Source organism: Balaenoptera borealis (assembly GCF_965194805.1).
Source record: "Balaenoptera borealis genome assembly, chromosome: 9".
In the NCBI taxonomy this organism is placed as follows: Eukaryota; Metazoa; Chordata; class Mammalia; order Artiodactyla; family Balaenopteridae; genus Balaenoptera; species Balaenoptera borealis.
The window spans coordinates 80,686,141-80,698,961 of NC_138873.1; the positions used below are offsets into that span (position 1 = coordinate 80,686,141).

A 12,821-nucleotide genomic window follows, 5' to 3' on the forward strand; every position below is an offset into this window, starting at 1 on the left:
TCGGTCAAAAGGGCCATGCTGAATAAAGTGTCAAAACTAGAAATGCAGGAGAGGCCATGGAGAAATGGGAGCCTTGCTACGCTGATAGGCGGGATGTACATTGCCAACAGCCACTCTGGAGAAGTGTACGGTGTGTCCTGAAACATCTAAAAAACTCAGCTTAGAGACCATAGGGCCCTTCCACTCATGGGCGTATAAATTGGGAAAACTAAAAATCAGCAAGACACAGGCACCCCAAAGTTTTGGGCTACTCTGTTGACAAGAACCTCCACTTCGTTACACCTTAAATATCCCAGGAAAGAGAAGAATGGATAAAGAAGATGTGGTCCTTATATACAATGGAATATCACTCAGCCATGAAATCAATGTCATAAGGATAGTAGCAGCATGATGAGTGGATTTAGGTATGACGATTCTAAGTGAAATAAGTCACACAGAAAAAGACACTTATCATGAGATATCACTTATAGAGGGAATGTAAAAACCGCTACCCTTGAACTGAATTACAAAACAGAACAGAGTCACACGTTTAGAAAACACACTATGGCTGCTTAACGGGAAAGGTGAGGTGGGGTGATGCATAAAACAAGGGTTTCAAATTAGCTCAGATACCGTTCCATGAACCCAATATGTAATAGACAAGACCTACTCCTTGCTCAGTGAACTGGACTCAACACCCCCTATTCACCACCCAAGAATATATCTGACTAGTAAGACTCTTCAAACCTATGTATTGATATCTCTCTGTAAGTGAGTCAAGTGGGTGTAAAGCGGCATAAACACAGCAGTGAAAAGCAGCTAAACCCCATTATAAAAATCAATTACTTTTCAAAACCCGTGAAACAAAGACAGTGAAAGAGAGAGAAATTCTTACAAACTTCGTTCAGGGGCTGTGATGCCACCTGGATTGACCATATCTAGACCCACAGCTGATTGAGACATAAGGGTGGACACTCTTGGGGCTGAGAGGTTTGGTGAGGTTGGGTGAGCAAACGCAGACCCTTTAAAGTAATACGGTGTGGTACCCATCCCATGGGTCCCAAATCTCCAGGTTCAAGGGCATCGTCCTACACTGAAAACATGCATGAGAAACCCCGAAGATGGTACACCGTGTGATCGGGAAAGGTTTCTAAAACGCACCTCATTTCTCATCTCCTTGTGCTTCGGTTCGCCTTTCCAGCCGCTTTACTAGCAATCTCCCTCCTTGGAGAATCAGCACCTTTATCCTCCTGTTCCGTACAGGTTGCAATTTGTCCTGAGGATGCACGGGAAGAGGGGGAACCAATGAGAGACTAGCTCTAGGTGTTGGGACAGGCACAGGTCACTCTATTTTCCCATCAGGAAGAAGAATTAACCACAGGCTCAGCCTGCCGCCAGGAACCAGAATACGGCCTGAAGCAATCCTGCGCTTTTGCGGCCAGCTCCCAAGAAAGCGAGTTGAAGAATGGAGCTCAGGGGCACTGCAATTCAGAAACCTGCAGACTTAGAAATGATAACTCTCGTCCACAAATATATTGAGGGAAAGCAACGAAGAGGATTTGAAAGCAAGGCAGAATTGCAGGAAACAGATTTCAGGAGGTAAATTCGAATCGCCTTTAAAGCACAGGAAAAGCGGCAAAACCTCGACAATGATGCCCTTGGCCAAAAAGGGCGTATGCGTTTTTTCCTGAATATATTCAGGAAAAAACACATACGCCCTTTTTGGCCAACAAGCAACCTGGAAAGGCAAATCAGCGCTACAAAGAAGTCTCGCTTCCCATCGGTCAAAAGGGCCATGCTGAATAAAGTGTCAAAACCAGAAATGCAGGACAGGCCATGGAGAAATGGGAGCCTTGCTACGCTGATGGGCGGGATGTAAATTGCAAACAGCCACTCTGGAGAAGTGTACGGTGTGTCCTGAAACATCTAAAAAACTCAGCTTAGAGGGCATAGGGCACTTCCACTCATAGGCGTATAAATTGGGAAAACTAAAAATCAGCAAGACACAGGCACCCCAAAGTTTTGGGCTACTCTGTTGACAAGAACCTCCACTTCGTTACACCTTAAATATCCCAGGAAAGAGAAGAATGGATAAAGAAGATGTGGTCCTTATATACAATGAAATATCACTCAGCCATGAAATCAATGTCATAAGGCTAGTAGCAGCATGATGAGTGGATTTAGGTATGAAGATTCTAAGTGAAATAAGTCACACAGAAAAAGACACTTATCATGAGATATCACTTATAGAGGGAATGTAAAATCTGCCACCCTTGAACTGAATTACAAAACAGAACAGAATCACATGTTTAGAAAACAGACTATGGCTGCTTAACGGGAAAGGTGAGGTGGGGTGATGCATAAAACAAGGGTTTCAAATTAGCTCAGATACCGTTCCATGAACCCAATATGTAAAAGACAAGACCTACTCCTTGCTCAGTGAACTGGACTCAACACCCCCTATTCACCGCCCAAGAATATATCTGACTAGTAAGACTCTTAAAACCTATGTATTGATATCTCTCTGTAAGTGAGTCAAGTGGGTATAAAGCGGCATAAACACAGCAGTGAAAAGCAGCTCAACCCCATTATAAAAATCAATTACTTTTCAAAACCCGTGAAACAAAGACAGTGAAAGAGAGAGAAATTCTTACAAAATTCGTTCAGGGGCTGTGATGCCACCTGGATTGACCATATCTAGACCCACAGCTGATTGAGACATAAGGGTGGACACTCTTGGGGCTGAGAGGTTTCGTGAGGTTGGGTGAGCAAACGCAGACCCTTTAAAGTAATACGGCGTGGTACCCATCCCATGGGTCCCAAATCTCCAGGTTCAAGGGCATCGTCCTACACTGAAAACATGCATGAGAAACCCCGAAGATGGTACACCGTGTGATCGGGAAAGGTTTCTAAAACGCACCTCATTTCTCATCTCCTTGTGCTCCGCTTCGCCATTCCAGCCGCTTTACTAGCAATCTCCCTCCTTGGAGAATCAGCACCTTTAACCTCCTGTTCCGTACAGGTTGCAATTGGTCCTGAGGATGAACGGGAAGAGGGGGAACCAATGAGAGACTAGCTCTAGGTGTTGGGACAGGCACAGGTCACTCTATTTTCCCATCAGGAAGAAGAATTAACCACAGGCTCAGCCTGCCGCCAGGAACCAGAATACGGCCTGAAGCAATCCTGCGCTTTTGCGGCCAGCTCCCAAGAAAGCGAGTTGAAGAATGGAGCTCAGGGGCACTGCAATTCACAAACCTGCAGACTTAGAAATGATAACTCTCGTCCACAAATATATTGAGGGAAGGCAACGAAGAGGATTTGAAAGCAAGGCAGAATTGCAGGAAACAGATTTCAGGAGGTAGATTCGAATCGCCTTTAAAGCACAGGAAAATCGGCAAAACCTCGACGATGATGCCCTTGGCCAAAAAGGGCGTATGCGTTTATTCCTGAATATATTCAGGAAAAAACGCATACGCCCTTTTTGGCCAACCAAGCAACCTGGAAAGGCAAATCAGCGCTACAAAGAAGTCTCGCTTCCCATCGGTCAAAAGGGCCATGCTGAATAAAGTGTCAAAACCAGAAATGCAGGACAGGCCATGGAGAAATGGGAGCCTTGCTACGCTGATGGGCGGGATGTACATTGCCAACAGCCACTCTGGAGAAGTGTACGGTGTGTCCTGAAACATCTAAAAAACTCAGCTTAGAGACCATAGGGCACTTCCACTCATGGGCGTATAAATTGGGAAAACTAAAAATCAGCAAGACACAGGCACCCCAAAGTTTTGGGCTACTCTGTTGACAAGAACCTCCACTTCGTTACACCTTAAATATCCCAGGAAAGAGAAGAATGGATAAAGAAGTTGCGGTCCTTATGTACAATGGAATATCACTCAGCCATGAAATCAATGTCATAAGGCTAGTAGCAGCATGATGAGTGGATTTAGGTATGACGATTCTAAGTGAAATAAGTCACACAGAAAAAGACACTTATCAAAAGATATCACTTATAGAGGGAATGTAAAAACCGCTACCCTTGAACTGAATTACAAAACAGAACAGAGTCACACGTTTAGAAAACACACTATGGCTGCTTAACGGGAAAGGTGAGGTGGGGTGATGCATAAAACAAGGGTTTCAAATTAGCTCAGATACCGTTCCAGAAACCCAATATGTAACAGACAAGACCTACTCCTTGCTCAGTGAACTGGACTCAACACCCCCTATTCACCGCCCAAGAATATACCTGACTAGTAAGACTCTTAAAACCTATGTATTGATATCTCTCTGTAAGTGAGTCAAGTGGGTGTAAAGCGGCATAAACACAGCAGTGAAAAGCAGCTAAACCCCATTATAAAAATCAATTACTTTTCAAAACCCGTGAAACAAAGACAGTGAAAGAGAGAGAAATTCTTACAAACTTCGTTCAGGGGCTGTGATGCCACCTGGATTGACCATATCTAGACCCACAGCTGATTGAGACATAAGGGTGGACACTCTTGGGGCTGAGAGGTTTGGTGAGGTTGGGTGAGCAAACGCAGACCCTTTAAAGTAATACGGCGTGGTACCCATCCCATGGGTCCCAAATCTCCAGGTTCAAGGGCATCGTCCTACATTGAAAACATGCATGAGAAACCCCGAAGATGGTACACCGTGTGATCGGGAAAGGTTTCTAAAACGCAGCTCATTTCTCATCTCCTTGTGCTCCGCTTCGCCATTCCAGCCGCTTTACTAGCAATCTCCCTCCTTGGAGAATCAGCACCTTTAACCTCCTGTTCCGTACAGGTTGCAATTTGTCCTGAGGATGAACGGGAAGAGGGGGAACCAATGAGAGACTAGCTCTAGGTGTTGGGACAGGCACAAGTCACTCTATTTTCCCATCAGGAAGAAGAATTAACCACAGGCTCAGCCTGCCGCCAGGAACCAGAATACGGGCCTGAAGCAATCCTGCGCTTTTGCGGCCAGCTCCCAAGAAAGCGAGTTGAAGAATGGAGCTCAGGGGCACTGCAATTCACAAACCTGCAGACTTAGAAATGATAACTCTCGTCCACAAATATATTGAGGGAAGGCAACGAAGAGGATTTGAAAGCAAGGCAGAATTGCAGGAAACAGATTTCAGGAGGTAGATTCGAATCGCCTTCAAAGCACAGGAAAAGCGGCAAAACCTCGACGATGATGCCCTTGGCCAAAAAGGGCGTATGCGTTTTTTCCTGAATATATTCAGGAAAAAACGCATACGCCCTTTTTGGCCAACCAAGCAACCTGGAAAGGCGAATCAGCGCTACAAAGAAGTCTCGCTTCCCATCGGTCAAAAGGGCCATGCTGAATAAAGTGTCAAAACCAGAAATGCAGGACAGGCCATGGAGAAATGGGAGCCTTGCTACGCTGATGGGCGGGATGTAAATTGCCAACAGCCAATCTGGAGAAGTGTACGGTGTGTCCTGAAACATCTAAAAAACTCAGCTTAGAGAGCATAGGGCACTTCCACTCATGGGCGTATAAATTGGGAAAACTAAAAATCAGCAAGACACAGGCACCCCAAAGTTTTGGGCTACTCTGTTGACAAGAACCTCCACTTCGTTACACCTTAAATATCCCAAGAAAGAGAAGAATGGATAAAGAAGTTGCGGTCCTTATGTACAATGGAATATCACTCAGCCATGAAATCAATGTCATAAGGCTAGTAGCGGCATGATGAGTGGATTTAGGTATGACGATTCTAAGTGAAATAAGTCACACAGAAAAAGACACTTATCAAAAGATATCACTTATAGAGGGAATGTAAAAACCGCTACCCTTGAACTGAATTACAAAACAGAACAGAGTCACACGTTTAGAAAACACACTATGGCTGCTTAACGGGAAAGGTGAGGTGGGGTGATGCATAAAACAAGGGTTTCAAATTAGCTCAGATACCGTTCCAGAAACCCAATATGTAATAGACAAGACCTACTCCTTGCTCAGTGAACTGGACTCAACACCCCCTATTCACCGCCCAAGAATATATCTGACTAGTAAGACTCTTAAAACCTATGTATTGATATCTCTCTGTAAGTGAGTCAAGTGGGTATAAAGCGGCATAAACACAGCAGTGAAAAGCAGCCAAACCCCATTATAAAAATCAATTACTTTTCAAAACCCGTGAAACAAAGACAGTGAAAGAGAGAGAAATTCTTACAAACTTCGTTCAGGGGCTGTGATGCCACCTGGATTGACCATATCTAGACCCACAGCTGATTGAGACATAAGGGTGGACACTCTTGGGGCTGAGAGGTTTCGTGAGGTTGGGTGAGCAAACGCAGACCCTTTAAAGTAATACGGCGTGGTACCCATCCCATGGGTCCCAAATCTCCAGCTTCAAGGGCATCGTCCTACGTTGAAAACATGCATGAGAAACCCCGAAGATGGTACACCGTGTGATCGGGAAAGGTTTCTAAAACGCACCTCATTTCTCATCTCCTTGTGCTCCGCTTCGCCATTCCAGCCGCTTTACTAGCAATCTCCCTCCTTGGAGAATCAGCACCTTTAACCTCCTGTTCCGTACAGGTTGCAATTGGTCCTGAGGATGAACGGGAAGAGGGGGAACCAATGAGAGACTAGCTCTAGGTGTTGGGACAGGCACAGGTCACTCTATTTTCCCATCAGGAAGAAGAATTAACCACAGGCTCAGGCTGCCGCCAGGAACCAGAATACGGCCTGAAGCAATCCTGCGCTTTTGCGGGCAACTCCCAAGAAAGCGAGTTGAAGAATGGAGCTCATGGGAATTGCAATTCACAAACCTGCAGACTTAGAAATGATAACTCTCGTCCACAAATATATTGAGGGAAGGCAACGAAGAGGATTTGAAAGCAAGGCAGAATTGCAGGAAACAGATTTCAGGAGGTAGATTCGCATCGCCTTTAAAGCAGAGGAAAAGCGGCAAAACCTCGACGATGATGCCCTTGGCCAAAAAGGGCGTATGCGTTTTTTCCTGAATATATTCAGGAAAAAACGCATACGCCCTTTTTGGCCAACCAAGCAACCTGGAAAGGCAAATCAGCGCTACAAAGAAATCTCGCTTCCCATCGGTCAAAAGGGCCATGCTGAATAAAGTGTCAAAACTAGAAATGCAGGAGAGGCCATGGAGAAATGGGAGCCTTGCTACGCTGATGGGCGGGATGTACATTGCCAACAGCCACTCTGGAGAAGTGTACGGTGTGTCCTGAAACATCTAAAAAACTCAGCTTAGAGACCATAGGGCCCTTCCACTCATGGGCGTATAAATTGGGAAAACTAAAAATCAGCAAAACACAGGCACCCCAAAGTTTTGGGCTACTCTGTTGACAAGAACCTCCACTTCGTTACACCTTAAATATCCCAGGAAAGAGAAGAATGGATAAAGAAGATGTGGTCCTTATATACAATGGAATATCACTCAGCCATGAAATCAATGTCATAAGGATAGTAGCAGCATGATGATTGGATTTAGGTATGACGATTCTAAGTGAAATAAGTCACACAGAAAAAGACACTTATCATGAGATATCACTTATAGAGGGAATGTAAAAACCGCTACCCTTGAACTGAATTACAAAACAGAACAGAGTCACACGTTTAGAAAACACACTATGGCTGCTTAACGGGAAAGGTGAGGTGGGGTGATGCATAAAACAAGGGTTTCAAATTAGCTCAGATACCGTTCCATGAACCCAATATGTAATAGACAAGACCTACTCCTTGCTCAGTGAACTGGACTCAACACCCCCTATTCACCACCCAAGAATATATCTGACTAGTAAGACTCTTCAAACCTATGTATTGATATCTCTCTGTAAGTGAGTCAAGTGGGTGTAAAGCGGCATAAACACAGCAGTGAAAAGCAGCTAAACCCCATTATAAAAATCAATTACTTTTCAAAACCCGTGAAACAAAGACAGTGAAAGAGAGAGAAATTCTTACAAAATTCGTTCAGGGGCTGTGATGCCACCTGGATTGACCATATCTAGACCCACAGCTGATTGAGACATAAGGGTGGACACTCTTGGGGCTGAGAGGTTTGGTGAGGTTGGGTGAGCAAACGCAGACCCTTTAAAGTAATACGGCGTGGTACCCATCCCATGGGTCCCAAATCTCCAGGTTCAAGGGCATCGTCCTACCTTGAAAACATGCATGAGAAACCCCGAAGATGGTACACCGTGTGATCGGGAAAGGTTTCTAAAACGCACCTCATTTCTCATCTCCTTGTGCTCCGGTTCGCCATTCCAGCCGCTTTACTAGCAATCTCCCTCCTTGGAGAATCAGCACCTTTAACCTCCTGTTCCGTACAGGTTGCATTTGGTCCTGAGGATGAATGGGAAGAGGGGGAACCAATGAGAGACTAGCTCTAGGTGTTGGGACAGGCACAGGTCACTCTATTTTCCCATCAGGAAGAAGAATTAACCACAGGCTCAGCCTGCCGCCAGGAAGCAGAATACGGCCTGAAGCAATCCTGCGCTTTTGCGGCCAGCTCCCAAGAAAGCGAGTTGAAGAATGGAGCTCAGGGGCACTGCAATTCACAAACCTGCAGACTTAGAAATGATAACTCTCGTCCACAAATATATTGAGGGAAGGCAACGAAGAGGATTTGAAAGCAAGGCAGAATTGCAGGAAACAGATTTCAGGAGGTAGATTCGAATCGCCTTTAAAGCACAGGAAAAGCGGCAAAACCTCGACGATGATGCCCTTGGCCAAAAAGGGCGTATGCGTTTATTCCTGAATATATTCAGGAAAAAACGCATACGCCCTTTTTGGCCAACCAAGCAACCTGGAAAGGCAAATCAGCGCTACAAAGAAGTCTCGCTTCCCATCGGTCAAAAGGGCCATGCTGAATAAAGTGTCAAAACCAGAAATGCAGGACAGGCCATGGAGAAATGGGAGCCTTGCTACGCTGATGGGCGGGATGTACATTGCCAACAGCCACTCTGGAGAAGTGTACGGTGTGTCCTGAAACATCTAAAAAACTCAGCTTAGAGAGCATAGGGCACTTCCACTCATAGGCGTATAAATTGGGAAAACTAAAAATCAGCAAGACACAGGCACCCCAAAGTTTTGGGCTACTCTGTTGACAAGAACCTCCACTTCGTTACACCTTAAATATCCCAGGAAAGAGAAGAATGGATAAAGAAGATGTGGTCCTTATATACAATGAAATATCACTCAGCCATGAAATCAATGTCATAAGGCTAGTAGCAGCATGATGAGTGGATTTAGGTATGAAGATTCTAAGTGAAATAAGTCACACAGAAAAAGACACTTATCATGAGATATCACTTATAGAGGGAATGTAAAATCTGCCACCCTTGAACTGAATTACAAAACAGAACAGAATCACATGTTTAGAAAACAGACTATGGCTGCTTAACGGGAAAGGTGAGGTGGGGTGATGCATAAAACAAGGGTTTCAAATTAGCTCAGATACTGTTCCATGAACCCAATATGTAAAAGACAAGACCTACTCCTTGCTCAGTGAACTGGACTCAACACCCCCTATTCACCGCCCCAGAATATATCTGACTAGTAAGACTCTTAAAACCTATGTATTGATATCTCTCTGTAAGTGAGTCAAGTGGGTATAAAGCGGCATAAACACAGCAGTGAAAAGCAGCTAAACCCCATTATAAAAATCAATTACTTTTCAAAACCCGTGAAACAAAGACAGTGAAAGAGAGAGAAATTCTTACAAAATTCGTTCAGGGGCTGTGATGCCACCTGGATTGACCATATCTAGACCCACAGCTGATTGAGACATAAGGGTGGACACTCTTGGGGCTGAGAGGTTTCGTGAGGTTGGGTGAGCAAACGCAGACCCTTTAAATTAATACGGCGTGGTACCCATCCCATGGGTCCCAAATCTCCAGGTTCAAGGGCATCGTCCTACCTTGAAAACATGCATGAGAAACCCCGAAGATGGTACACCGTGTGATCGGGAAAGGTTTCTAAAACGCACCTCATTTCTCATCTCCTTGTGCTCCGCTTCGCCATTCCAGCCGCTTTACTAGCAATCTCCCTCCTTGGAGAATCAGCACCTTTAACCTCCTGTTCCGTACAGGTTGCAATTGGTCCTGAGGATGAACGGGAAGAGGGGGAACCAATGAGAGACTAGCTCTAGGTGTTGGGACAGGCACAGGTCACTCTATTTTCCCATCAGGAAGAAGAATTAACCACAGGCTCAGCCTGCCGCCAGGAAGCAGAATACGGCCTGAAGCAATCCTGCGCTTTTGCGGCCAGCTCCCAAGAAAGCGAGTTGAAGAATGGAGCTCAGGGGCACTGCAATTCACAAACCTGCAGACTTAGAAATGATAACTCTCGTCCACAAATATATTGAGGGAAGGCAACGAAGAGGATTTGAAAGCAAGGCAGAATTGCAGGAAACAGATTTCAGGAGGTAGATTCGAATCGCCTTTAAAGCACAGGAAAAGCGGCAAAACCTCGACGATGATGCCCTTGGCCAAAAAGGGCGTATGCGTTTTTTCCTGAATATATTCAGGAAAAAACGCATACGCCCTTTTTGGCCAACCAAGCAACCTGGAAAGGCAAATCAGCGCTACAAAGAAGTCTCGCTTCCCATCGGTCAAAAGGGCCATGCTGAATAAAGTGTCAAAACCAGAAATGCAGGACAGGCCATGGAGAAATGGGAGCCTTGCTACGCTGATGGGCGGGATGTAAATTGCCAACAGCCACTCTGGAGAAGTGTACGGTGTGTCCTGAAACATCTAAAAAACTCAGCTTAGAGAGCATAGGGCACTTCCACTCATAGGCGTATAAATTGGGAAAACTAAAAATCAGCAAGACACAGGCACCCCAAAGTTTTGGGCTACTCTGTTGACAAGAACCTCCACTTCGTTACACCTTAAATATCCCAGGAAAGAGAAGAATGGATAAAGAAGATGTGGTCCTTATATACAATGAAATATCACTCAGCCATGAAATCAATGTCATAAGGCTAGTAGCAGCATGATGAGTGGATTTAGGTATGAAGATTCTAAGTGAAATAAGTCACACAGAAAAAGACACTTATCATGAGATATCACTTATAGAGGGAATGTAAAATCTGCCACCCTTGAACTGAATTACAAAACAGAACAGAATCACATGTTTAGAAAACAGACTATGGCTGCTTAACGGGAAAGGTGAGGTGGGGTGATGCATAAAACAAGGGTTTCAAATTAGCTCAGATACCGTTCCATGAACCCAATATGTAAAAGACAAGACCTACTCCTTGCTCAGTGAACTGGACTCAACACCCCCTATTCACCGCCCAAGAATATATCTGACTAGTAAGACTCTTAAAACCTATGTATTGATATCTCTCTGTAAGTGAGTCAAGTGGGTATAAAGCGGCATAAACACAGCAGTGAAAAGCAGCTCAACCCCATTATAAAAATCAATTACTTTTCAAAACCCGTGAAACAAAGACAGTGAAAGAGAGAGAAATTCTTACAAAATTCGTTCAGGGGCTGTGATGCCACCTGGATTGACCATATCTAGACCCACAGCTGATTGAGACATAAGGGTGGACACTCTTGGGGCTGAGAGGTTTGGTGAGGTTGGGTGAGCAAACGCAGACCCTTTAAAGTAATACGGCGTGGTACCCATCCCATGGGTCCCAAATCTCCAGGTTCAAGGGCATCGTCCTACACTGAAAACATGCATGAGAAACCCCGAAGATGGTACACCGTGTGATCGGGAAAGGTTTCTAAAACGCACCTCATTTCTCATCTCCTTGTGCTCCGCTTCGCCATTCCAGCCGCTTTACTAGCAATCTCCCTCCTTGGAGAATCACCACCTTTAACCTCCTGTTCCGTACAGGTTGCAATTGGTCATGAGGATGAACGGGAAGAGGGGGAACCAATGAGAGACTAGCTCTAGGTGTTGGGACAGGCACAGGTCACTCTATTTTCCCATCAGGAAGAAGAATTAACCACAGGCTCAGCCTGCCGCCAGGAACCAGAATACGGCCTGAAGCAATCCTGCGCTTTTGCGGCCAGCTCCCAAGAAAGCGAGTTGAAGAATGGAGCTCAGGGGCACTGCAATTCACAAACCTGCAGACTTAGAAATGATAACTCTCGTCCACAAATATATTGAGGGAAGGCAACGAAGAGGATTTGAAAGCAAGGCAGAATTGCAGGAAACAGATTTCAGGAGGTAGATTCGAATCGCCTTTAAAGCACAGGAAAAGCGGCAAAACCTCGACGATGATGCCCTTGGCCAAAAAGGGCGTATGCGTTTTTTCCTGAATATATGCAGGAAAAAACGCATACGCCCTTTTTGGCCAACCAAGCAACCTGGAAAGGCAAATCAGCGCTACAAAGAAGTCTCGCTTCCCATCGGTCAAAAGGGCCATGCTGAATAAAGTGTCAAAACCAGAAATGCAGGACAGGCCATGGAGAAATGGGAGCCTTGCTACGCTGATGGGCGGGATGTAAATTGCCAACAGCCACTCTGGAGAAGTGTACGGTGTGTCCTGAAACATCTAAAAAACTCAGCTTAGAGAGCATAGGGCACTTCCACTCATAGGCGTATAAATTGGGAAAACTAAAAATCAGCAAGACACAGGCACCCCAAAGTTTTGGGCTACTCTGTTGACAAGAACCTCCACTTCGTTACACCTTAAATATCCCAGGAAAGAGAAGAATGGATAAAGAAGATGTGGTCCTTATATACAATGAAATATCACTCAGCCATGAAATCAATGTCATAAGGCTAGTAGCAGCATGATGAGTGGATTTAGGTATGAAGATCCTAAGTGAAATAAGTCACACAGAAAAAGACACTTATCATGAGATATCACTTATAGAGGGAATGTAAAATCTGCCACCCTTGAACTG

At 45.0% G+C, this 12,821-nt stretch overlaps 1 long non-coding RNA gene across 1 annotated transcript in view; it reads right to left on the bottom strand.

Moving 5' to 3' along the window:
- LOC309634650 overlaps positions 1 to 12,821 on the bottom strand; it is a 257,308-nt gene that overhangs the window by 59,111 nt on the left and 185,376 nt on the right. The window lies entirely within an intron of this gene.